This window comes from Taudactylus pleione, unplaced genomic scaffold, assembly GCF_031769625.1.
Source record: "Taudactylus pleione unplaced genomic scaffold, aTauple2 ptg001222l, whole genome shotgun sequence".
Taxonomy (NCBI): Eukaryota; Metazoa; Chordata; class Amphibia; order Anura; family Myobatrachidae; genus Taudactylus; species Taudactylus pleione.
This window is the reverse complement of record NW_028285622.1, coordinates 307,886-335,780: the sequence shown is the minus strand read 5'-3', so window position 1 is coordinate 335,780 and position 27,895 is coordinate 307,886.

Sequence of the window (27,895 nt, the reverse complement as noted above, 5' to 3'; positions counted from 1 at the left end):
GAGAGCGTCAGTACATAGACACTACAGTATCAGAGGATGCTTAGTGCCAGTAATTACACTACCACTGCACTCTTATATAACCTCCATGTAAGGAGAGCGTCAGTACATAGACACTACAGTATCAGAGGAGGCTTAGTGCCAGTAATGACACTACCACTGCACTCTTATATAACCTCCATGTAAGGAGAGCATCAGTACATAGATACTACAGTATCAGAGGATGCTTAGTGCCAGTAATGACACTACCACTGCACTCTTATATAACCTCCATGTAAGGAGAGCGTCAGTACATAGACACTACAGTATCAGAGGATGCTTAGTGCCAGTAATGACACTACCACTGCACTCTTATATACCCTCCATGTAAGGAGAGCGTCAGTACATAGACATTACAGTATCAGAGGATGCTTAGTGCCAGTAATTACACTACCACTGCACTCTTATATAACCTCCATGTAAGGAGAGCGTCAGTACATAGACACTACAGTATCAGAGATTGCTTAGTGCCAGTAATTACACTACCACTGCACTCTTATATAACATCCATGTAAGGAGAGCATCAGTACATAGACACTACAGTATCAGAGGAGGCTTAGTGCCAGTAATTACACTACCACTGCACTCTTATATATCCTCCATGAAAGGAGAGCATCAGTACATAGACACTACAGTATCAGAGGAGGCTTAGTGCCAGTAATTACACTACCACTGCACTCTTATATAACCTCCATGTAAGGAACGAGTCAGTACATAGACACTACAGTATCAGAGGAGGCTTAGTGCCAGTAATGACACTACCACTGCACTCTTATATAACCTCCATGTAAGGAGAGAGTCAGTACATAGACACTACAGTATCAGAGGAGGCTTAGTGCCAGTAATTACACTACCACTGCACTCTTATATAACCTCCATGTAAGGAGAGCGTCAGTACATAGACACTACAGTATCAGAGGATGCTTAGTGCCAGTAATGACACTACCACTGCACTCTTATATACCCTCCATGTAAGGAGAGCGTCAGTACATAGACATTACAGTATCAGAGGATGCTTAGTGCCAGTAATTACACTACCACTGCACTCTTATATAACCTCCATGTAAGGAGAGCGTCAGTACATAGACACTACAGTATCAGAGATTGCTTAGTGCCAGTAATTACACTACCACTGCACTCTTATATAACATCCATGTAAGGAGAGCATCAGTACATAGACACTACAGTATCAGAGGAGGCTTAGTGCCAGTAATTACACTACCACTGCACTCTTATATATCCTCCATGAAAGGAGAGCATCAGTACATAGACACTACAGTATCAGAGGAGGCTTAGTGCCAGTAATTACACTACCACTGCACTCTTATATAACCTCCATGTAAGGAACGAGTCAGTACATAGACACTACAGTATCAGAGGATGCTTAGTGCCAGTAATGACACTACCACTGCACTCTTATATAACCTCCATGTAAGGAGAGAGTCAGTACATAGACACTACAGTATCAGAGGAGGCTTAGTGCCAGTAATTACACTACCACTGCACTCTTATATATCCTCCATGTAAGGAGAGCGTCAGTACATAGACACTACAGTATCAGAGGATGCTTAGTGCCAGTAATGACACTACCACTGCACTCTTATATAACCTCCATGTAAGGAGAGCGTCAGAACATAGACACTACAGTATCAGAGGATGCTCAGTGCCAGTAATTACACTACCACTGCACTCTTATATACCCTCCATGTAAGGAGAGCGTCAGAACATAGACACTACAGTATCAGAGGATGCTTAGTGCCAGTAATGACACTACCACTGCACTCTTATATAACCTCCATGTAAGGAGAGCGTCAGTACATAGACACTACAGTATCAGAGGATGGTTAGTGCCAGTAATTACACAACCACTGCACTCTTATATAACCTCCATGTAAGGAGAGCGTCAGTACATAGACACTACAGTATCAGAGGAGGCTTAGTGCCAGTAATGACACTACCACTGCACTCTTATATACCCTCCATGTAAGGAGAGCGTCAGTACATAGACACTACAGTATCAGAGGAGGCTTAGTGCCAGTAATGACACTACCACTGCACTCTTATATAACCTCCATGTAAGGAGAGCGTCAGTACATAGACACTACAGTATCAGAGGAGGCTTAGTGCCAGTAATGACACTACCACTGCACTCTTATATAACCTCCATGTAAGGAGAGCATCAGTACATAGACACTACAGTATCAGAGGATGCTTAGTGCCAGTAATGACACTACCACTGCACTCTTATATAACCTCCATGTAAGGAGAGCGTCAGAACATAGACACTACAGTATCAGAGGATGCTCAGTGCCAGTAATTACACTACCACTGCACTCTTATATACCCTCCATGTAAGGAGAGCGTCAGAACATAGACACTACAGTATCAGAGGATGCTCAGTGCCAGTAATTACACTACCACTGCACTCTTATATACCCTCCATGTAAGGAGAGCGTCAGAACATAGACACTACAGTATCAGAGGATGCTCAGTGCCAGTAATGACACTACCACTGCACTCTTATATAACCTCCATGTAAGGAGAGCGTCAGTACATAGACACTACAGTATCAGAGGAGGCTTAGTGCCAGTAATTACACTACCACTGCACTCTTATATAACCTCCATGTAAGGAGAGCGTCAGTACATAGACACTACAGTATCAGAGGATGCTTAGAGCCAGTAATTACACTACCACTACACTCTTATATAACCTCCATGTAAGGAGAGCGTCAGTACATAGACACTACAGTATCAGAGGATGCTTAGAGCCAGTAATTACACTACCACTGCACTCTTATATATCCTCCATGTAAGGAGAGCGGCAGTACATAGACACTACAGGATCAGAGGATGCTTAGTGCCAGTAATGACACTACCACTGCACTCTTATATAACCTCCATGTAAGGAGAGCGTCAGTACATAGATACTACAGTATCAGAGGATGCTTAGTGCCAGTAATTACACTACCACTGCACTCTTATATAACCTCCATGTAAGGAGAGCGTCAGTACATAGACACTACAGTATCAGAGGATGCTTAGTGCCAGTAATGACACTACCACTGCACTCTTATATAACCTCCATGTAAGGAGAGCGTCAGTACATAGACACTACAGTATCAGAGGATGCTCAGTGCCAGTAATGACACTACCACTGCACTCTTATATAACCTCCATGTAAGGAGAGCGTCAGTACATAGACACTACAGTATCAGAGGATGCTTAGTGCCAGTAATGACACTACCACTGCACTCTTATATAACCTCCATGTAAGGAGAGCGTCAGTACATAGACACTACAGTATCAGAGGAGGCTTAGTGCCATTAATTACACTACCACTGCACTCTTATATAACCTCCATGTAAGGAGAGCCTCAGTACATAGACACTACAGTATCAGAGGATGCTCAGTGCCAGTAATTACACAACCACTGCACTCTTATATAACCTCCATGTAAGGAGAGCGTCAGTACATAGACACTACAGTATCAGAGGATGCTTAGTGCCAGTAATTACACTACCACTGCACTCTTATATAACCTCCATGTAAGAAGAGCGTCAGTACATAGACACTACAGTATCAGAGGATGCTTAGTGCCAGTAATGACACTACCACTGCACTCTTATATAACCTCCATGTAAGGAGAGCGTCAGTACATAGACACTACAGTATCAGAGGATGCTTAGTGCCAGTAATGACACAACCACTGCACTCTTATATAACCTCCATGTAAGGAGAGCGTCAGTACATAGACACTACAGTATCAGAGGAGGCTTAGTGCCAGTAATGACACTACCACTGCACTCTTATATAACCTCCATGTAAGGAGAGCGTCAGTACATAGACACTACAGTATCAGAGGATGCTTAGAGCCAGTAATTACACTACCACTACACTCTTATATAACCTCCATGTAAGGAGAGCGTCAGTACATAGACACTACAGTATCAGAGGATGCTTAGAGCCAGTAATTACACTACCACTGCACTCTTATATATCCTCCATGTAAGGAGAGCGGCAGTACATAGACACTACAGGATCAGAGGATGCTTAGTGCCAGTAATGACACTACCACTGCACTCTTATATAACCTCCATGTAAGGAGAGCGTCAGTACATAGATACTACAGTATCAGAGGATGCTTAGTGCCAGTAATTACACTACCACTGCACTCTTATATAACCTCCATGTAAGGAGAGCGTCAGTACATAGACACTACAGTATCAGAGGATGCTTAGTGCCAGTAATGACACTACCACTGCACTCTTATATAACCTCCATGTAAGGAGAGCGTCAGTACATAGACACTACAGTATCAGAGGATGCTCAGTGCCAGTAATGACACTACCACTGCACTCTTATATAACCTCCATGTAAGGAGAGCGTCAGTACATAGACACTACAGTATCAGAGGATGCTTAGTGCCAGTAATGACACTACCACTGCACTCTTATATAACCTCCATGTAAGGAGAGCGTCAGTACATAGACACTACAGTATCAGAGGAGGCTTAGTGCCATTAATTACACTACCACTGCACTCTTATATAACCTCCATGTAAGGAGAGCCTCAGTACATAGACACTACAGTATCAGAGGATGCTCAGTGCCAGTAATTACACAACCACTGCACTCTTATATAACCTCCATGTAAGGAGAGCGTCAGTACATAGACACTACAGTATCAGAGGATGCTTAGTGCCAGTAATTACACTACCACTGCACTCTTATATAACCTCCATGTAAGAAGAGCGTCAGTACATAGACACTACAGTATCAGAGGATGCTTAGTGCCAGTAATGACACTACCACTGCACTCTTATATAACCTCCATGTAAGGAGAGCGTCAGTACATAGACACTACAGTATCAGAGGATGCTTAGTGCCAGTAATGACACAACCACTGCACTCTTATATAACCTCCATGTAAGGAGAGCGCCAGTACATAGACACTACAGTATCAGAGGAGGCTTAGTGCCAGTAATGACACTACCACTGCACTCTTATATAACCTCCATGTAAGGAGAGCGTCAGTACATAGACACTACCGTATCAGAGGATGCTTAGTGCCAGTAATGACACAACCACTGCACTCTTATATAACCTCCATGTAAGGAGAGCGTCAGTACATAGACACTACAGTATCAGAGGAGGCTTAGTGCCAGTAATTACACTACCACTGCACTCTTATATAACCTCCATGTAAGGAGAGCGTCAGTACATAGACACTACAGTATCAGAGGAGGCTTAGTGCCAGTAATTACACTACCACTGCACTCTTATATAACCTCCATGTAAGGAGAGCGTCAGTACATAGACACTACAGTATCAGAGGATACTTAGGGCTCTATTTACTACAATCCGCATATTGAATGCAGATTATAGTGTGATATTACCGAGTGAATTCGCATTGCGAATTCAGGCAATATCACAGGGATTTACTATAAATCCCTTGCAGGGACAGAGCTTGCGATAAAGCTCTGTACCTGCAGATCCCATCCGCACTCTAGTCGCGGTATTTTTGGAAAAAATACCGCGACTAAGAGCCCGCGCATTCGCCGACCGACCACCGCTACTACCCCCCCACCGATGCTAAGCCTCGCCCCCGGCACTAAGCCCCGCCCCCAGCGATCGCGGACCCCCGCGACCCCCCCCTCCCTTCATTACACTTACCTGCATCCTCCTGTCCTCCGGTGATCTTCTCCGGGCTTCCCGATCAGGTGATCTCCCATACTGCTCTGGGACCCGATCACCTGATGACCGGGCAGCAGTGCACTGTGGGAGACCAGCTGACCGGAGAGGAGCCATCACCGGAAGCCCGATCACCGGTCCCTGGATTCAGGTAAGTAACAAAAAAATGTTTAATTTTTTTTTTCTTATTTTTACAGCAATCAGCTTGCTGTCTGCTTAGACCACATAGCTGATTACTGGTACCGGCTCCCGGTTCTGCTCTCCCCGTTAGAGCAGAGTGGGAGCCCGGTAACCGGGGGAGACCCTCGATAACGCCACCTCCAGGTGGCGTTATTATCACAGGGCTTCCCCCGGTGTTTTTTTACAATTTATTTTTAGTAACTTAGGTTAGATCACATTTCCCATTACAGTTATGGGAAATGCGATCTGCTTTGCTAAAAATAAGTGATAATTAGGGGTTGGAATAGAATTTTACTAATTCTACTCCAATTGCCCTGTAATAACTACAGGTGAAACTAAAATAATGTGAAAAGGGTGTGAAAACTCCCTCCTATCTGACCTCCACAACTCCCATCTCTCTCCTCTCCAGTCTAGCCTCAATGCTGCTGCTCGGCTCATCTTCCTCTCCAAATGCTCTACATCTGCCTCCCCTCTCCTACAAGCCCTCCACTGGCTCCCCTTCCCTTTCAGAACCAAATTTAAGGTTCTCACACTCACTTATAAAGCCCTCACCCAATCTTCTCCCATATACATCTCTGATCTCATCTCCCTTCACTCTCCTGTCCGCTCTATTTGTTCACTTAATAAACGCCGCCTTTCATGCTAATTGATTACTTCATCCCACTCCCACCTCCAAGACTTTGCCCGTGCTGCTCCTCACCTTTGGAACTCCCTCCCTCTCCCCATCAGACTCTGCACCTATCTATAATCTTTCAAACAAGCTCTTAAGACCCCCTACTTCATCACAGCCTTCCAGCTCTCATCCTAACTTTCTGCTACATCTTCCTTTCTCCCGGCCCACCCCATTCTGTGTCACTCCTGTTCGTCTGCCCCTCCCTTAAAGAATGTAAACTCTTTTGAGCAGGGCCCTCTACCCTCTTGTGCTTCTCCCTACTGTAATATAATTTATCTCTTACTCCCCACTAGGGCAACTAACACTCGGCTGCTTATGTGTGCGTAAAGGTCGCTAATATAGCAATGTTTATTATACATGTCCATGTCCTGTTTTGTATTGGATTGTAAGTCACTGGTTACTTATTTGTTCATGTACTGTGTAAGGTGCTGCAGAACACTTGTGGCGCCATATAAATAAATGATAATAATAATAATAATGATAATAATAATATCTCTTGTTAGAGCTGTTCATTGTAGTACATACACCAATAGGAGGCAGCACTGTTACACAAATACATGGGCTAACACTGGCTTCATACGTCTTTACATCCAGGGCTGTAAGGGGATGAACAAGCCACCAGCCCTAATGTGTATTTTCTGATGAGCTTCATCCTTACTGATGGATTTTCTTACCGTTTGCTTTGTTTATTGGGGGATATTGAGAAGAGTTAGTTTAGGAACATCCTAATATATTTTATATTTGTGTTTTATTATTTTCTGTAACCAATCCAGGCCGAGCCATCAGCCCATTTACTATAGTGGTGGGGTCGTGTTCAGCCCCCTACCCTCATTCAGCCCTCATGGATCAGACCCCTCTTGGTTATGGCACTAGAGTCTGGATTGGGTGATGTGATCTCTACAACCCCTACCCAGCCACAGTGGCCCAGGCTTTATAGTATAACGGTGGCCCAGGCTTTATAGTATAATGTTGGCCCAGGCTTTATAGTATAACGGTGGGCAGGCTTTATAGTATCATGGTGGCCCAGGCTTTATAGTATCATGTTGGCCAGGCTTTATAGTACCACGTTGGCCCAGGCTTTATAGTATAATGGTGGGCAGGCTCTATAGTATCACGGTGGCCCAGGCTTTATAGTATCATGGTGGCCCAGGCTTTATAGTATAATGGTGGCCCAGGCTTTATAGTATTACGGTGGCCCAGGCTTTATAGTATAACTGTGGCCCAGGCTTTATAGTATCACGGTGGCCCAGGCTTTATAGTATCACGGGGGTCAGGCTTTATAGTATCACGGTGGAATCCGGTTGAGTCGTCTGATCGGGACGTTGGACTAGTGGCTGCATCCGATAATAATGTATGTCATGAATTCTCCTAGGAGTAATACATGGCTTGTGGTGTATATAGTTCCCATTGCTGTATATGAATTCTGGTGGAAGGCACAACGGATCTTATTATTTGTGTAGATTAGTTGGCGTATGAATCTATTCTGTGTCTTTGGTTTCCTGCAGTGTCACAGTAAAGAAGAATGCACCACTCACTGTGTCCAGGTTATTAAAGACCCTTATTGAAGTCACACTGTCACAGACGTAACACTGGCTCACTGGGAGTATATTGTGTCCACAGCAGTTCTATGTGTCAGGATTTACGTGGGGGTTTCTCCTGTGGTCATACTTGCAGGAAACAATACTTTGATTAAGATGAATCAATAAGATTTACATTCAGTACCTCACAACAAGTGGTGAATGCAACTCGGGATATATGCGTGCCGAAGGAGCGTGCGCTCCCGACAGGGGGCGTGGCCTATGCGTAAAGGGGCGTGGCCTAGCAACGCGCCCCCGTTTGCATCACTAAGAGACGTGCCCAGCATCTCCGAGATGCTGGGCTGCCCCCCGTTATTTGAAGGCGCACAGCATATATTCTTGCTCTGCTATGCAGAGCAGCGGTGTATGCATCCCTCAACTTCCCCCCCACCGCGGGACACTGAAGTTGCCGTGGCTTCTGAAAAGGGGGTGGGTCCTATGGAAACCGGGGCGGAGCCTCACGGTTTCCCCGTTCTTAGCACTTTTGGGGGGTGCCCAGCAGTCTCTGAGACACTGGGCAGCCCCCAGGCCATCCGTACACATGAGAACAGATGCCATGTGCATGCGCACGGCATCGGTTCTCCTCCTGCACACCCGCTGCTCTGCTATGTGGTTTGTGCTCTCCCCAACTTCCACCCCACCCCGGGACACTGCGGCCCACAGGTGGGACAGCGGGACGGTCCCAGAAAAACGGGACTGTCCTGCTGGAAGCGGGACAATTAGGAGGTGTGGCGAACACACTGGATAGCAATACTAACACAGTCCCGGATTGTATTGGTAAGTGCAGTTTGCCAAGCGGGTAAGGTCCCGGAAGGCAGATACTTTATATACACTAAATAAACATAGGGCCGCATTTAATTAGGTTTGCACCTACAATACTTTTTTGTATGCCATACTTTTCACCGACTTAGAATGTTTTAGCTGCAGAAACTAATAGTGCGCACCTCCGCTATTCGCCGTATTCAATCCCAAAGGACGCGAAAACAGTACCCAGCAAAACTCGGGCAAAAAGTGCTGTCAAAAATGGGGAAATCAGCCTGACACCCACCAAAATATGCACTAACATTGGGGATAAACATAGATGTCCTCGAAATGCCCTAATGAAGCTATTTGGGGTACTTAAGTAGTGTCAATTGCCTGTATTTAGCGTCTTTGCACAAGTGGTGAACAATAGCATTTTGGAGAAAATAAGTAGTCCTGTCAAATTTGGGGTACATGAAATTGGGTGCAAGCATGGTTTAAAATCGCTAAAGTTAAGTTTTAAAAATCGTGAAAACTGCACCTTCAGCAAACACCTGCAATCCAAAAAATACCTCCCCCATACTTGCAAACCCCCCAAAAGTCTATTTTGCTAGTTTAAATGTTTGTAACCCAACTTTGCACTTTTTCACCCCCATTTTCATTTTTTTTGGGGTGTTTCTCACTTTTTTTTTTAGGTTTTTTATGCAGTTATCCTTTGGGGGGCTGTATCAAGAGTGCTGAGTGGTTTCCCCACCTTTGCACCCCAAAATAGATTTTTTTTTCGACACCTATTCATAGGCGAATCTTTTTAGCCTATTACATTGCATTGCGTTTTCGCATACACGAAAAGTGTTTGCAATTGAATACGGAAAAAAGTTTCCACCTGGCGAAAAGTCGCAATCGGCGATACTTTTTCACTTCTAATTGAATACGGTGGATAGTCTGGATACCTGATAAAAAATGAAAAAATAAAGAAAGCCCCAAGTGGTAGATAAATGTAACACAGGAGATGTGGGGACTGATTCAGAGCCGGACGCAATTAGCGCTCGCTCGTCCTGAAAATAGGGGTGGCTATTCAAATGAACTGTTCGCTGTTTGCGGTCTGTTGACGCCTCTTGTTCTGAACGAGCGAACAAAACTTGCCGTCGTTTTTGGAGAAACTACGCCCCCTGGCCGCTCACATCCTACGTCATGTCCGCTATTTATTAGATTAATCGAGTACATCGACCAGGGTATGAGCTGCTCGCTATTCTTGTGGTTGCTTTCTGCTACCACAATTTTGCGAGCAGTTCTGGCTTAAAAAAAAAACAGTGACGTGGTCAATGACGCTGCTGTTTTAATTATGCACACCCATAAAACGCCCGCTTTGACCTTTAAGCACGCCTGCGATCGGATTTCCACTCCCCGTTTTCAAGCACCTTCCCCTGTTACCACCCACAAACGCCTCATCCTGTCACTCAAAATAGCAGGCATTCGCTATTTTGCGAGCACATGAATTTCGACCGCACTGACTGGTTCGCGCATGCGTATTACGATCCGTACGCATTCGCACTTGGCCAAACATTGCCCGGAGCGAACGAGCTGCCGCTTACGAGTGGCTCTGAATCAGGCCCGTGGTGTGGTGCCACAGATAGCTAACCTGGAAGAAGTCATGAGAAGCAGGTAGCAATAACTGGGAAAGTCCTGGATAGCTGGAAAGCTGAGCACTGGTGAAGCACATTAATGTCCTGGACAGTTTAAGGTGCCCATACAACTGTGACGATCGTCAAATCAGAACAATACAACATGTTGGATTTCTGCGATCATGCGAAGCCGGGTTGCAGCATCGCAGGATCGCGGCAATCCATCGCTGATGTATGGGGCCCTTAACATGAGAAGCAAGAGGATAGCAGGTTGCAGGGGCCACGATCTAAAGACAACAGGAAGCACAAGGAATTCTAGATGGAAGTTTGGGCCAGATTCAGAGCCACTCGCTCTGACAGAGCGCTCGCTCTGAATCAGGGCCGGGCTTTTTTTTTTTTTGGATCGGCCTCTTGGCCACTCGCATAGCTGTGGGTGACCACTCACAACTATTGCGAGCGGCCATGATGATAGTCGCGATGGTCAAGACCATCGGGCTTGCGACGAGACCCTTGTGGTAGGGTCTCGTGGCCGCAAGCCCCAGAGAGATTTCGGCTCTAACAGAGCCGGAATCTCTCCACTGACATCACTCGTGATGTCAGTGGGGCCACCCCCAAATGGCAGGGGTTCTCATGGAAATGCCTCCGTTTGGGCAGCCACCCCCCCTGTCCGCCCACCGAAGGGGGCGAGCTGTCACTCGACATTGACAGCTTGCCCCCTTTGGTGCAAGACCCGGAGCAACGGATTGCCCATCGCTAGCCGGGTCTCGCGCATGCGCACAACGGAGCTGGCTCCGTCGTGCGCATGCGCTGTGGGCCACCATCGACCAAGTTGCAAGTGCTCAGCGCTTGCGACCGGGTCTGAATCAGGCCCTTTGATCCGGAGTGCAGACACTGAGGCAGGGAGCTTGTGTGGCTGCTCTAACGAGGAAGTTCAGGTGCAGCTCGCAGCTGCTGTAGCTATCAACTAATTACTCCGACCAGACAGTGCTGAAGCACCAGGGCAGAGAGATACACCCTGGGCAGGGAAGAGAAACTACACAGGTCAGACACGATTATTGTATCATATAGTAATGCCAATGATTTTATGTGACAAGCTTATGTTTTACACTCTGCTAGTTAAGCCTACTCTGTTCTGTGTAGATCTGCGTATGGTTGCCTATGCTAGCTGCCTTTTACCATGTGACAGGTCAAAGGATTAAATGTTCCATTTGATTAAACTGCTGTAATCTGTGTATGTGTTGCTGACAGGGGCTGTGTAAAGGCCCCCATACATCAGCAATCGATTGTGTATAACAATCTGCAATGTATGGGCTTCACAGATCGCAGATTGCTACCAAAAAGTGATTGGAATTGTTTAATCAGATTGTCCAACATGTTGGATGTCACAGATGGATTGGGGCTGTAGATTGTTAGTGTATGGACATGATCATCAGATCTGCAGACTGTTATTAATAAAATGATGGAGCCTTTTAAGATTAGCAGATCTGTGTTTGCTGCAATCGATCTGTAAATCACTGAGAAAGATCTGTAGTGTATGGGCGCAGATTGCTAGATTGGGAAATCCTAAAATCGGCAATAAATCTTCAAATTGCTCAATTGTGTTTTTCAGATTGCTGATATATCGGGGCCGTAAGTTTCCTGTACCCTACAGGCTTGTATCTTCTTACCGCACAAGGGGGTAGATATATTATAGCGGCACTTAACGTGCCGCTATAACGCTTCCCGCTTCGCCTCTTTACCGAGGTGAATCAGGAAGCACTACCGATGAGATGTATAAACATCTCATCGGCCGGAGAGGGGGAGCGTTAACTCCCCCTCCGGCGCTACCCGCTAGAGACAGCAGCGCATCAGCCTAGTGCTGATGCGCTGTGTCTCTCTCCCGGCCGGCTCCACTGAGCATGCGCGGGATCTCACAAGTATCGCGAGATCCCCGCGTGGAGCCCTGGAGCTGGCAGCCACCGCAGCAGGGACAGCGCTGTCCCTGCTGTGGGTATAGGCTAGCGCCAGGCTGTAGCTGTCGATAACGACAGCTACAGCCGGCCGAACGGTCATGCGTTATGACTGTTCGTACTTGGCCCTGCCGTCAGCGCTGCTATCTTATAGATAGCAGCGCCGATAATAACGTGCGTTGATACCGTTTCTGGGCTTCGTACATCTCCCCCAATGTTCTCTTATTTTATTTAGTTACCTCATGTATAGTGATCTACTCTGCAGAACCACATTTGTATTATATAGACAATCCTTCTCAACGTCTGTGGACTAATGGGCCCCATCCATCTGTGATGGATTGCTGCGATCCCGCAATGCTGCAACCCGGCATCGCAGAAATCCAACATGTTGGCTTTTGACAATCGCGATCAAAAAATTATCAGGATCGTCAAATCGCCGACGTTTAACATGGCAAATGTCATCCTGGGGAATCATCACGTGGCGAGAGATATATTATGGGTCATGTGTTGATTGTTACAATTGCTCAGGGGTGTAAGACTCTCTCCCCAACATCACAATCCTAGAACACAAGATCCATAAGCATTTTGTTTTTGAAACAACCGATACCAAATACTCCTCCTCCTCCGTCAATTCCATCCATATGAAATGGTTTAAATGGGGAGAATATAGGGAAAAACGAGGCCATTCCACCATTTATAGTGTTCCGCTTGATGTCGGTGTTCTCTGTTCACCTCCCGCAGATTCAGGGTAGTTCCATTAACTGATTATTTAGTATCTTGTCTATATTTGTTGTGAAGTGTTTTATAAAACATCTTTTTTTTTCTAAAATGTTTAAGTATTATATGTAAATTGACCACGATCGATTGATTTACATTGTGATATGCAATGTGTCTGGCTTCCCTCTGTTACCCTCTTTTTCCTTCTGTATCCACATTTCTTTGTATTAAACTTTCGATAAAAACTATTATTAAAAAAAAAAAGATGGCAAATGTCTGTGATCCGGCGATGGATCGCAGAACATCGATGGTGTGCAATTGGAAGTTTCCAATGGGCGATCGGAAATTCCCGATTGCATTGCGAAGATCCGTTGCAGATGTAGGGCCACCTTAAGAGATGAACTTGGTTTAGCTATGTGAATAGTTACACACTGCTTTAGTGTAATGAGGGTCAGAATAGTGAGGTGTATTTGCTGTTGCCCATAGCAACCAATAAGATTCTAGCTATTATCTTATAAAAGGTGCTAGATAAATGTTAAGTAAAATCTGATTAGTTGCTATGGGCAACATCTCCACTGCTAAAAACCTGCACTTTAGTAAATATACCTCTACGAATCTGCTCAGTGCCAACTCTCCAGTGTATGTATTGTGTTCTACATAGGTGCTCCTGCTCCAGATCTATACTCTCCAATATAGTTTTCTTCCAGTGTTGATTAAACTCCGATGTTTGGTCTCCTTGACAGAGCCTGCACATCCCTGTCTCTCATTGTATACTACGCTCTGTTCCCATAGTGCCTACACATCCCTGTCTCTCATTGTATACTACGTTCTGTTCCCATAGTGCCTACACATCCCTGTCTCTCATTGTATACTACGCTCTGTTCCCATAGCGCCTACACATCCCTGTCTCTCATTGTATACTACGCTCTGTTCCCATAGTGCCTACACATCCCCGTCTCTCATTGTATACTACGCTCTGTTCCCATAGCACCTACACCTCCCTGTCTTTCATTGTATACTACGCTCTGTTCCTACACATCCCTGTCTCTCATTGTACACTATGCTCTGTTCCCATAGTGCCTGCACATCCCTGTCTCTCATTGTATACTACGCTCTGTTCCCATAGTGCCTACACATCCCTGTCTCTCATTGCATACTACGCTCTGTTCCCATAGTGCCTGCACATCCCTGTCTCTCATTGTATACTACGCTCTGTTCCCATAGCGCCTACACATCCCTGTCTCTCATTGTATACTACGCTCTGTTCCCATAGTGCCTACACATCCCTGTCTCTCATTGCATACTACGCTCTGTTCCCATAGTGCCTGCACATCCCTGTCTCTCATTGTATACTACGCTCTGTTCCCATAGTGCCTACACATCCCTGTCTCTCATTGTATACTACGCTCTGTTCCCATAGTGCCTACACATCCCTGTCTCTCATTGTATACTACGCTCTGTTCCCATAGTGTCTACACATCCCTGTCTCTCATTGTATACTATGCTCTGTTCCCATAGTGCCTGCACATCCCTGTCTCTCATTGTATACTACGTTCTGTTCCCATAGCACCTGCACATCCCTGTCTCTCATTGTATACTACGCTCTGTTCCCATAGTGCCTACACATCCCTGTCTCTCATTGTATACTACGCTCTGTTCCCATAGTGCCTACACATCCCTGTCTCTCATTGTATACTACGCTCTGTTCCCATAGTGTCTACACATCCCTGTCTCTCATTGCATACTACGCTCTGTTCCCATAGCGCCTACACATCCCTGTCTCTCATTGTATACTACGCTCTGTTCCCATAGCGCCTACACATCCCTGTCTCTCATTGTATACTACGCTCTGTTCCCATAGTGCCTACACATCCCTGTCTCTCATTGCATACTACGCTCTGTTCCCATAGTGCCTGCACATCCCTGTCTCTCATTGTATACTACGCTCTGTTCCCATAGTGCCTACACATCCCTGTCTCTCATTGTATACTACGCTCTGTTCCCATAGTGCCTACACATCCCTGTCTCTCATTGTATACTACGCTCTGTTCCCATAGCGCCTGCACATCCCTGTCTCTCATTGTATACTACGCTCTGTTCCCATAGCGCCTGCACATCCCTGTCTCTCATTGTATACTACGCTCTGTTCCCATAGTGCCTGCACATCCCTGTCTCTCATTGTATACTACGCTCTGTTCCCATAGCGCCTGCACATCCCTGTCTCTCATTGTATACTACGCTCTGTTCCCATAGCGCCTACACATCCCTGTCTCTCATTGTATACTACGCTCTGTTCCCATAGCGCCTACACATCCCTGTCTCTCATTGTATACTACGCTCTGTTCCCATAGCGCCTACACATCCCTGTCTCTCATTGTATACTACGCTCTGTTCCTACACATCCCTGTCTCTCATTGTATACTACGCTCTGTTCCCATAGCGCCTACACATCCCTGTCTCTCATTGTATACTACGCTCTGTTCCCATAGCGCCTGCACATCCCTGTCTCTCATTGTATACTACGCTCTGTTCCTACACATCCCTGTCTCTCATTGTATACTACGCTCTGTTCCCATAGTGCCTGCACATCCCTGTCTCTCATTGTATACTACGTTCTGTTCCCATAGCACCTGCACATCCCTGTCTCTCATTGTATACTACGCTCTGTTCCCATAGCGCCTGCACATCCCTGTCTCTCATTGTATACTACGCTCTGTTCCCATAGCGCCTCCACATCCCTGTCTCTCATTGTATACTACGCTCTGTTCCCATAGCGCCTACACATCCCTGTCTCTCATTGTATACTACGCTCTGTTCCCATAGCGCCTACACATCCCTGTCTCTCATTGTATACTACGCTCTGTTCCTACACATCCCTGTCTCTCATTGTATACTACGCTCTGTTCCCATAGCGCCTGCACATCCCTGTCTCTCATTGTATACTACGCTCTGTTCCTACACATCCCTGTCTCTCATTGTATACTACGCTCTGTTCCCATAGTGCCTGCACATCCCTGTCTCTCATTGTATACTACGCTCTGTTCCCATAGTGCCTACACATCCCTGTCTCTTATTGTATACTACGCTTTGTTCCCATAGTGCCTGCAGATCCCTGTCTCTCATTGTATACTACGCTCTGTTCCCATAGTGCCTACACATCCCTGTCTCTCATTGTATACTACGCTCTGTTCCTACACATCCCTGTCTCTCATTGTATACTACGCTCTGTTCCCATAGTGCCTACACATCCCTGTCTCTCATTGTATACTACGCTCTGTTCCCATAGTGCCTACACATCCCTGTCTCTCATTGTATACTACGCTCTGTTCCCATAGTGCCTACACATCCCTGTCTCTCATTGTATACTACGCTCTGTTCCCATAGTGTCTACACATCCCTGTCTCTCATTGTATACTACGCTCTGTTCCCATAGTGCCTGCAGATCCCTGTCTCTCATTGTATACTACGCTCTGTTCCCATAGCGCCTACACATCCCTGTCTCTCATTGTATACTACGCTCTGTTCCTACACATCCCTGTCTCTCATTGTACACTACGCTCTGTTCCCATAGTGCCTGCACATCCCTGTCTCTCATTGTATACTACGCTCTGTTCCCATAGTGCCTACACATCTCTGTCTCTCATTGTATACTACGCTCTGTTCCCATAGTGCCTACACATCCCTGTCTCTCATTGTATACTACGCTCTGTTCCCATAGTGCCTGCACATCCCTGTCTCTCATTGTATACTATGCTTTGTTCCCATAGTGCCTACACATCCCTGTCTCTCATTGTATACTACGCTCTGTTCCTACACATCCCTGTCTCTCATTGTACACTACGCTCTGTTCCCATAGTGCCTGCACATCCCTGTCTCTCATTGTATACTACGCTCTGTTCCCATAATGCCTGCAGATCCCTGTCTCTCATTGTATACTACGTTCTGTTCCTACACATCCCTGTCTCTCATTGTATACTACGCTCTGTTCCCATAGTACATACACATCCCTGTCTCTCATTGTATACTACGTTCTGTTCCCATAGTGCCTACACATCCCTGTCTCTCATTGTATACTACGCTCTGTTCCCATAGTGCCTACACATCCCTGTCTCTCATTGTATACTACGCTCTGTTCCCATAGTGCCTACACATCCCTGTCTCTCATTGTATACTACGCTCTGTTCCCATAGCGCCTACACATCCCTGTCTCTCATTGTATACTACGCTCTGTTCCCATAGTGCCTGCACATCCCTGTCTCTCATTGTATACTACGCTCTGTTCCCATAGTGCCTCCACATCCCTGTCTCTCATTGTATACTACGTTCTGTTCCCATAGTGCCTACACATCCCTGTCTCTCATTGTATACTATGCTCTGTTCCCATAGTGCCTGCACATCCCTGTCTCTCATTGTATACTACGTTCTGTTCCCATAGTGCCTACACATCCCTGTCTCTCATTGTACACTACTCTCTGTTCCCATAGTGCCTACACATCCCTGTCTCTCATTGCATACTACGCTCTGTTCCCATAGTGCCTACACATCCCTGTCTCTCATTGTATACTACGCTCTGTTCCCATAGTGCCTACACATCCCTGTCTCTCATTGTATACTACGCTCTGTTCCCATAGCGCCTACACATCCCTGTCTCTCATTGTATACTACGCTCTGTTCCTACACATCCCTGTCTCTCATTGTACACTACGCTCTGTTCCCATAGTGCCTGCACATGCCTGTCTCTCATTGTATACTACGCTCTGTTCCCATAGTGCCTGCAGATCCCTGTCTCTCATTGTATACTACGTTCTGTTCCCATAGTACCTACACATCCCTGTCTCTCATTGTATACTACGTTCTGTTCCCATAGTGCCTACACATCCATGTCTCTCATTGTATACTACGCTCTGTTCCCATAGTGCCTACACATCCCTGTCTCTCGTATACTACGCTCCGTTCCCATAGCGCCTACACATCCCTGTCTCTCATTGTATACTACGCTCTGTTCCCATAGTGCCTACACATCCCTGTCTCTCATTGTATTCTACGCTCTGTTCCCATAGTGCCTACACATCCCTGTCTCTCATTGTATACTATGCTCTGTTCCCATAGTGTCTACACATCCCTGTCTCTCATTGTATACTACGCTCTGTTCCCATAGTGCCTACACATCCCTGTCTCTCTTTGTACACTACACTCTGTTCCCATAGTGCCTACACATCCCTGTCTCTCATTGTATACTACGCTCTGTTCCCATAGTGCCTACACATCCCTGTCTCTCATTGTATACTACGCTCTGTTCCCATAGCGCCTACACATCCCTGTCTCTCATTGTATACTACGCTCTGTTCCCATAGTGCCTACACATCCCTGTCTCTCATTGTATACTACGCTCTGTTCCCATAGCGCCTACACATCCCTGTCTCTCATTGTATACTACGCTCTGTTCCCATAGCGCCTACACATCCCTGTCTCTCATTGTATACTACGCTCTGTTCCCATAGCGCCTACACATCCCTGTCTCTCATTGTATACTACGCTCTGTTCCCATAGCGCCTGCACATCCCTGTCTCTCATTGTATACTACGCTCTGTTCCCATAGTGCCTACACATCCCTGTCTCTCATTGTATACTACGCTCTGTTCCTACACATCCCTGTCTCTCATTGTATACTACGCTCTGTTCCCATAGTGCCTGCACATCCCTGTCTCTCATTGTATACTACGCTCTGTTCCCATAGTGCCTACACATCCCTGTCTCTCATTGTATACTACGCTCTGTTCCCATAGTGCCTACACATCCCTGTCTCTCATTGTATACTACGCTCTGTTCCCATAGTGCCTGCAGATCCCTGTCTCTCATTGTATACAACGTTCTGTTCCTACACATCCCTGTCTCTCATTGTATACTACGCTCTGTTCCCATAGTGTCTACACATCCCTGTCTCTCATTGTATACTACGTTCTGTTCCCATAGTGCCTGCACATCCCTGTCTCTCATTGTATGCTACGCTCTGTTCCCATAGTGCCTGCACATCCCTGTCTCTCATTGTATACTACGCTCTGTTCCCATAGTGCCTGCACATCCCTGTCTCTCATTGTATACTACGCTCTGTTCCCATAGCACCTACACATCCCTGTCTCTCATTGTATACTACGCTCTGTTCCCATAGCGCCTACACATCCCTGTCTCTCATTGTATACTACGCTCTGTTCCCATAGTGTCTACACATCCCTGTCTCTCATTGTATACTACGCTCTGTTCCCATAGCGCCTGCACATCCCTGTCTCTCATTGTATACTACGCTCTGTTCCTACACATCCCTGTCTCTCATTGTATACTACGCTCTGTTCCCATAGTGCCTGCACATCCCTGTCTCTCATTGTATTCTACGCTCTGTTCCCATAGTGCCTACACATCCCTGTCTCTCATTGTATACTACGCTCTGTTCCTACACATCCCTGTCTCTCATTGTATACTACGCTCTGTTCCCATAGTGCCTACACATCCCTGTCTCTCATTGTATACTACGCTCTGTTCCCATAGTGCCTGCAGATCCCTGTCTCTCATTGTATACTACGTTCTGTTCCTACACATCCCTGTCTCTCATTGTATACTACGCTCTGTTCCCATAGCGCCTACACATCCCTGTCTCTCATTGTATACTACGCTCTGTTCCCATAGTGCCTACACATCCCTGTCTCTCATTGTATACTACGCTCTGTTCCCATAGTGCCTACACATCCCTGTCTCTCATTGTATACTACGCTCTGTTCCCATAGCGCCTACACATCCCTGTCTCTCATTGTATACTACGCTCTGTTCCCATAGTGCCTACACATCCCTGTCTCTCATTGTATACTACGCTCTGTTCCTACACATCCCTGTCTCTCATTGTATACTACGCTCTGTTCCCATAGTGCCTACACATCCCTGTCTCTCATTGTATACTACGCTCTGTTCCTACACATCCCTGTCTCTCATCTGTCTCTCATTGTATACTACGCTCTGTTCCCATAGTACCTACACATCCCTGTCTCTCATTTTACACTACGCTCTGTTCCCATAGTGCCTACACATCCCTGTCTCTCATTGTATACTACGCTCTGTTCCCATAGCGCCTGCACATCCCTGTCTCTCATTGTATACTACGCTCTGTTCCCATAGTGCCTACACATCCCTGTCTCTCATTGTATACTACGCTCTGTTCCCATAGTGCCTACACATCCCTGTCTCTCATTGTATACTACGCTCTGTTCCTACACATCCCTGTCTCTCATTGTATACTACGCTCTGTTCCTACACATCCCTGTCTCTCATCTGTCTCTCATTGTATACTACGCTCTGTTCCCATAGTACCTACACATCCCTGTCTCTCATTGTACACTACGCTCTGTTCCCATAGTGCCTACACATCCCTGTCTCTCATTGTATTCTACGTTCTGTTCCCATAGTGCCTACACATCCCTGTCTCTCATTGTACACTACGCTCTGTTCCCATAGTGCCTACACATCCCTGTCTCTCATTGTATACTACGCTCTGTTCCCATAGTGCCTATACATCCCTGTCTCTCATTGTATACTACGCTCTGTTCCCATAGCGCCTGCACATCCCTGTCTCTCATTGTACACTACGCTCTGTTCCCATAGTGCCTACACATCCGTGTCTCTCATTGTATACTACGCTCTGTTCCCATAGTGCCTACACATCCCTGTCTCTCATTGTATACTACGCTCTGTTCCCATAGTGTCTACACATCCCTGTCTCTCATTGTATACTACGCTCTGTTCCCATAGTGTCTACACATCCCTGTCTCTCATTGTATACTACGCTCTGTTCCCATAGTGCCTACACATCCCTGTCTCTCATTGTATACTACGCTCTGTTCCTACACATCCCTGTCTCTCATTGTATACTACGCTCTGTTCCTACACATCCCTGTCTCTCATCTGTCTCTCATTGTATACTACGTTCTGTTCCCATAGTGCCTGCACATCCCTGTCTCTCATTGTATACTACGCTCTGTTCCCATAGTGCCTACACATCCCTGTCTCTCATTGTATACTACGCTCTGTTCCCATAGCGCCTGCACATCCCTGTCTCTCATTGTACACTACGCTCTGTTCCCATAGTGCCTACACATCCCTGTCTCTCATTGTATACTACGCTCTGTTCCCATAGTGCCTACACATCCCTGTCTCTCATTGTATACTACGCTCTGTTCCCATAGTGTCTACACATCCCTGTCTCTCATTGTATACTACGCTCTGTTCCCATAGTGTCTACACATCCCTGTCTCTCATTGTATACTACGCTCTGTTCCCATAGTGCCTACACATCCCTGTCTCTCATTGTATACTACGCTCTGTTCCTACACATCCCTGTCTCTCATTGTATACTACGCTCTGTTCCTACACATCCCTGTCTCTCATCTGTCTCTCATTGTATACTACGCTCTGTTCCCATAGCGCCTGCACATCCCTGTCTCTCATTGTATACTACGCTCTGTTCCCATAGCGCCTGCACATCCCTGTCTCTCATTGTATACTACGCTCTGTTCCCATAGCGCCTACACATCCCTGTCTCTCATTGTATACTACGCTCTGTTCCCATAGTGTCTACACATCCCTGTCTCTCATTGTATACTACGCTCTGTTCCCATAGTGCCTACACATCCCTGTCTCTCATTGTATACTATGCTCTGTTCCCATAGTGCCTGCACATCCCTGTCTCTCATTGTATACTACGTTCTGTTCCCATAGCACCTGCACATCCCTGTCTCTCATTGTATACTACGCTCTGTTCCCATAGTGTCTACACATCCCTGTCTCTCATTGTATACTACGCTCTGTTCCCATAGCGCCTACACATCCCTGTCTCTCATTGTATACTACGCTCTGTTCCCATAGTGCCTACACATCCCTGTCTCTCATTGCATACTACGCTCTGTTCCCATAGTGCCTGCACATCCCTGTCTCTCATTGTATACTACGCTCTGTTCCCATAGTGCCTACACATCCCTGTCTCTCATTGTATACTACGCTCTGTTCCCATAGTGCCTACACATCCCTGTCTCTCATTGTATACTACGCTCTGTTCCAATAGTGCCTACACATCCCTGTCTCTCATTGTACACTATGCTCTGTTCCCATAGTGCCTGCACATCCCTGTCTCTCATTGTATACTACGCTCTGTTCCCATAGTGCCTGCACATCCCTGTCTCTCATTGTATACTACGCTCTGTTCCCATAGTGCCTGCACATCCCTGTCTCTCATTGTATACTACGCTCTGTTCCCATAGCGCCTGCACATCCCAGTCTCTCATTGTATACTACGCTCTGTTCCCATAGCGCCTACACATCCCTGTCTCTCATTGTATACTACGCTCTGTTCCCATAGCGCCTACACATCCCTGTCTCTCATTGTATACTACGCTCTGTTCCCATAGCGCCTACACATCCCTGTCTCTCATTGTATACTACGCTCTGTTCCTACACATCCCTGTCTCTCATTGTATACTACGCTCTGTTCCCATAGCGCCTACACATCCCTGTCTCTCATTGTATACTACGCTCTGTTCCCATAGCGCCTGCACATCCCTGTCTCTCATTGTATACTACGCTCTGTTCCTACACATCCCTGTCTCTCATTGTATACTACGCTCTGTTCCCATAGTGCCTGCACATCCCTGTCTCTCATTGTATACTACGTTCTGTTCCCATAGCACCTGCACATCCCTGTCTCTCATTGTATACTACGCTCTGTTCCCATAGCGCCTGCACATCCCTGTCTCTCATTGTATACTACGCTCTGTTCCCATAGTGCCTCCACATCCCTGTCTCTCATTGTATACTACGCTCTGTTCCCATAGCGCCTACACATCCCTGTCTCTCATTGTATACTACGCTCTGTTCCCATAGCGCCTACACATCCCTGTCTCTCATTGTATACTACGCTCTGTTCCTACACATCCCTGTCTCTCATTGTATACTACGCTCTGTTCCCATAGCGCCTGCACATCCCTGTCTCTCATTGTATACTACGCTCTGTTCCTACACATCCCTGTCTCTCATTGTATACTACGCTCTGTTCCCATAGTGCCTGCACATCCCTGTCTCTCATTGTATACTACGCTCTGTTCCCATAGTGCCTACACATCCCTGTCTCTTATTGTATACTACGCTTTGTTCCCATAGTGCCTGCAGATCCCTGTCTCTCATTGTATACTACGCTCTGTTCCCATAGTGCCTACACATCCCTGTCTCTCATTGTATACTACGCTCTGTTCCTACACATCCCTGTCTCTCATTGTATACTACGCTCTGTTCCCATAGTGCCTACACATCCCTGTCTCTCATTGTATACTACGCTCTGTTCCCATAGTGCCTACACATCCCTGTCTCTCATTGTATACTACGCTCTGTTCCCATAGTGCCTGCAGATCCCTGTCTCTCATTGTATACTACGTTCTGTTCCTACACATCCCTGTCTCTCATTGTATACTACGCTCTGTTCCCATAGTACCTACACATCCCTGTCTCTCATTGTATACTACGCTCTGTTCCCATAGCGCCTACACATCCCTGTCTCTCATTGTATACTACGCTCTGTTCCTACACATCCCTGTCTCTCATTGTACACTACGCTCTGTTCCCATAGTGCCTGCACATCCCTGTCTCTCATTGTATACTACGCTCTGTTCCCATAGTGCCTGCACATCCCTGTCTCTCATTGTATACTACGCTCTGTTCCCATAGTGCCTACACATCCCTGTCTCTCATTGTATACTACGCTCTGTTCCCATAGTGCCTACACATCCCTGTCTCTCATTGTATACTACGCTCTGTTCCTACACATCCCTGTCTCTCATTGTACACTACGCTCTGTTCCCATAGTGCCTGCACATCCCTGTCTCTTATTGTATACTACGCTCTGTTCCCATAATGCCTGCAGATCCCTGTCTCTCATTGTATACTACGTTCTGTTCCTACACATCCCTGTCTCTCATTGTATACTACGCTCTGTTCCCATAGTACCTACACATCCCTGTCTCTCATTGTATACTACGTTCTGTTCCCATAGTGCCTACACATCCCTGTCTCTCATTGTATACTACGCTCTGTTCCCATAGTGCCTACACATCCCTGTCTCTCATTGTATACTACGCTCTGTTCCCATAGTGCCTACACATCCCTGTCTCTCATTGTATACTACGCTCTGTTCCCATAGTGCCTACACATCCCTGTCTCTCATTGTATACTACGCTCTGTTCCCATAGCGCCTACACATCCCTGTCTCTCATTGTATACTACGCTCTGTTCCCATAGTGCCTGCACATCCCTGTCTCTCATTGTATACTACGCTCTGTTCCCATAGTGCCTCCACATCCCTGTCTCTCATTGTATACTACGCTCTGTTCCCATAGTGCCTGCACATCCCTGTCTCTCATTGTATACTACGCTCTGTTCCCATAGTGCCTGCACATCCCTGTCTCTCATTGTATACTACGCTCTGTTCCCATAGTGCCTGCACATCCCTGTCTCTCATTGTATACTACGCTCTGTTCCCATAGTGCCTACACATCCCTGTCTCTCATTGTATACTACGCTCTGTTCCTACACATCCCTGTCTCTCATTGTATACTATGCTCTGTTCCCATAGTGCCTACACATCCCTGTCTCTCATTGTATACTACGTTCTGTTCCCATAGTGCCTACACATCCCTGTCTCTCATTGTACACTACTCTCTGTTCCCATAGTGCCTACACATCCCTGTCTCTCATTGCATACTACGCTCTGTTCCCATAGTGCCTACACATCCCTGTCTCTCATTGTATACTCCGCTCTGTTCCCATAGTGCCTACACATCCCTGTCTCTCATTGTATACTACGCTCTGTTCCCATAGTGCCTACACATCCCTGTCTCTCATTGTACACTACGCTCTGTTCCCATAGTGCCTGCACATGCCTGTCTCTCATTGTATACTACGCTCTGTTCCCATAGTGCCTACACATCCCTGTCTCTCATTGTATACTACGCTCTGTTCCCATAGTGCCTACACATCCCTGTCTCTCATTGTATACTACGCTCTGTTCCCATAGTGCCTACACATCCCTGTCTCTCATTGTATACTACGCTCTGTTCCCATAGTGCCTACACATCCCTGTCTCTCATTGTACACTACGCTCTGTTCCCATAGTGCCTGCAGATCCCTGTCTCTCATTGTATACTACGTTCTGTTCCCATAGTACCTACACATCCCTGTCTCTCATTGTATACTACGTTCTGTTCCCATAGTGCCTACACATCCCTGTCTCTCATTGTATACTACGCTCTGTTCCCATAGTGCCTACACATCCCTGTCTCTCGTATACTACGCTCCGTTCCCATAGCGCCTACACATCCCTGTCTCTCATTGTATACTACGCTCTGTTCCCATAGTGCCTACACATCCCTGTCTCTCATTGTATACTACGCTCTGTTCCCATAGCGCCTACACATCCCTGTCTCTCATTGTATACTATGCTCTGTTCCCATAGTGTCTACACATCCCTGTCTCTCATTGTATACTACGCTCTGTTCCCATAGTGCCTACACATCCCTGTCTCTCTTTGTACACTACACTCTGTTCCCATAGTGCCTACACATCCCTGTCTCTCATTGTATACTACGCTCTGTTCCCATAGTGCCTACACATCCCTGTCTCTCATTGTATACTACGCTCTGTTCCCATAGCGCCTACACATCCCTGTCTCTCATTGTATACTACGCTCTGTTCCCATAGTGCCTACACATCCCTGTCTCTCATTGTATACTACGCTCTGTTCCCATAGCGCCTACACATCCCTGTCTCTCATTGTATACTACGCTCTGTTCCCATAGCGCCTACACATCCCTGTCTCTCATTGTATACTACGCTCTGTTCCTACACATCCCTGTCTCTCATTGTATACTACGCTCTGTTCCCATAGTGCCTGCACATCCCTGTCTCTCATTGTATACTACGCTCTGTTCCCATAGTGCCTACACATCCCTGTCTCTCATTGTATACTACGCTCTGTTCCCATAGTGCCTGCAGATCCCTGTCTCTCATTGTATACAACGTTCTGTTCCTACACATCCCTGTCTCTCATTGTATACTACGCTCTGTTCCCATAGCGCCTACACATCCCTGTCTCTCATTGTATACTACGCTCTGTTCCCATAGTGCCTACACATCCCTGTCTCTCATTGTATACTACGTTCTGTTCCCATAGTGCCTACACATCCCTGTCTCTCATTGTATACTACGCTCTGTTCCCATAGTGCCTACACATCCCTGTCTCTCATTGTATACTACGCTCTGTTCCCATAGTGCCTACACATCCCTGTCTCTCATTGTATACTACGCTCTGTTCCCATAGTGCCTACACATCCCTGTCTCTCATTGTATACTACGCTCTGTTCCCATAGCGCCTACACATCCCTGTCTCTCATTGTATACTACGCTCTGTTCCCATAGTGCCTGCACATCCCTGTCTCTCATTGTATACTACGCTCTGTTCCCATAGCACCTGCACATCCCTGTCTCTCATTGTATACTATGCTCTGTTCCCATAGTGCCTGCACATCCCTGTCTCTCATTGTATACTACGTTCTGTTCCCATAGTGCCTACACATCCCTGTCTCTCATTGTACACTACTCTCTGTTCCCATAGTGCCTACACATCCCTGTCTCTCATTGTATACTACGCTCTGTTCCCATAGTGCCTACACATCCCTGTCTCTCATTGTATACTACGCTCTGTTCCCATAGCGCCTACACATCCCTGTCTCTCATTGTATACTACGCTCTGTTCCTACACATCCCTGTCTCTCATTGTACACTACGCTCTGTTCCCATAGTGCCTGCACATGCCTGTCTCTCATTGTATACTACGCTCTGTTCCCATAGTGCCTGCACATCCCTGTCTCTCATTGTATACTACGCTCTGTTCCCATAGTGCCTGCACATCCCTGTCTCTCATTGTATACTACGCTCTGTTCCCATAGCGCCTGCACATCCCTGTCTCTCATTGTATACTACGCTCTGTTCCCATAGCGCCTACACATCCCTGTCTCTCATTGTATACTACGCTCTGTTCCCATAGTGTCTACACATCCCTGTCTCTCATTGTATACTACGCTCTGTTCCCATAGTGCCTACACATCCCTGTCTCTCTTTGTACACTACACTCTGTTCCCATAGTGCCTACACATCCCTGTCTCTCATTGTATACTACGCTCTGTTCCCATAGTGCCTACACATCCCTGTCTCTCATTGTATACTACGCTCTGTTCCCATAGCGCCTACACATCCCTGTCTCTCATTGTATACTACGCTCTGTTCCCATAGTGCCTACACATCCCTGTCTCTCATTGTATACTACGCTCTGTTCCCATAGCGCCTACACATCCCTGTCTCTCATTGTATACTACGCTCTGTTCCCATAGCGCCTACACATCCCTGTCTCTCATTGTATACTACGCTCTGTTCCCATAGCGCCTGCACATCCCTGTCTCTCATTGTATACTACGCTCTGTTCCCATAGCGCCTGCACATCCCTGTCTCTCATTGTATACTACGCTCTGTTCCCATAGCGCCTGCACATCCCTGTCTCTCATTGTATACTACGCTCTGTTCCCATAGTGCCTACACATCCCTGTCTCTCATTGTATACTACGCTCTGT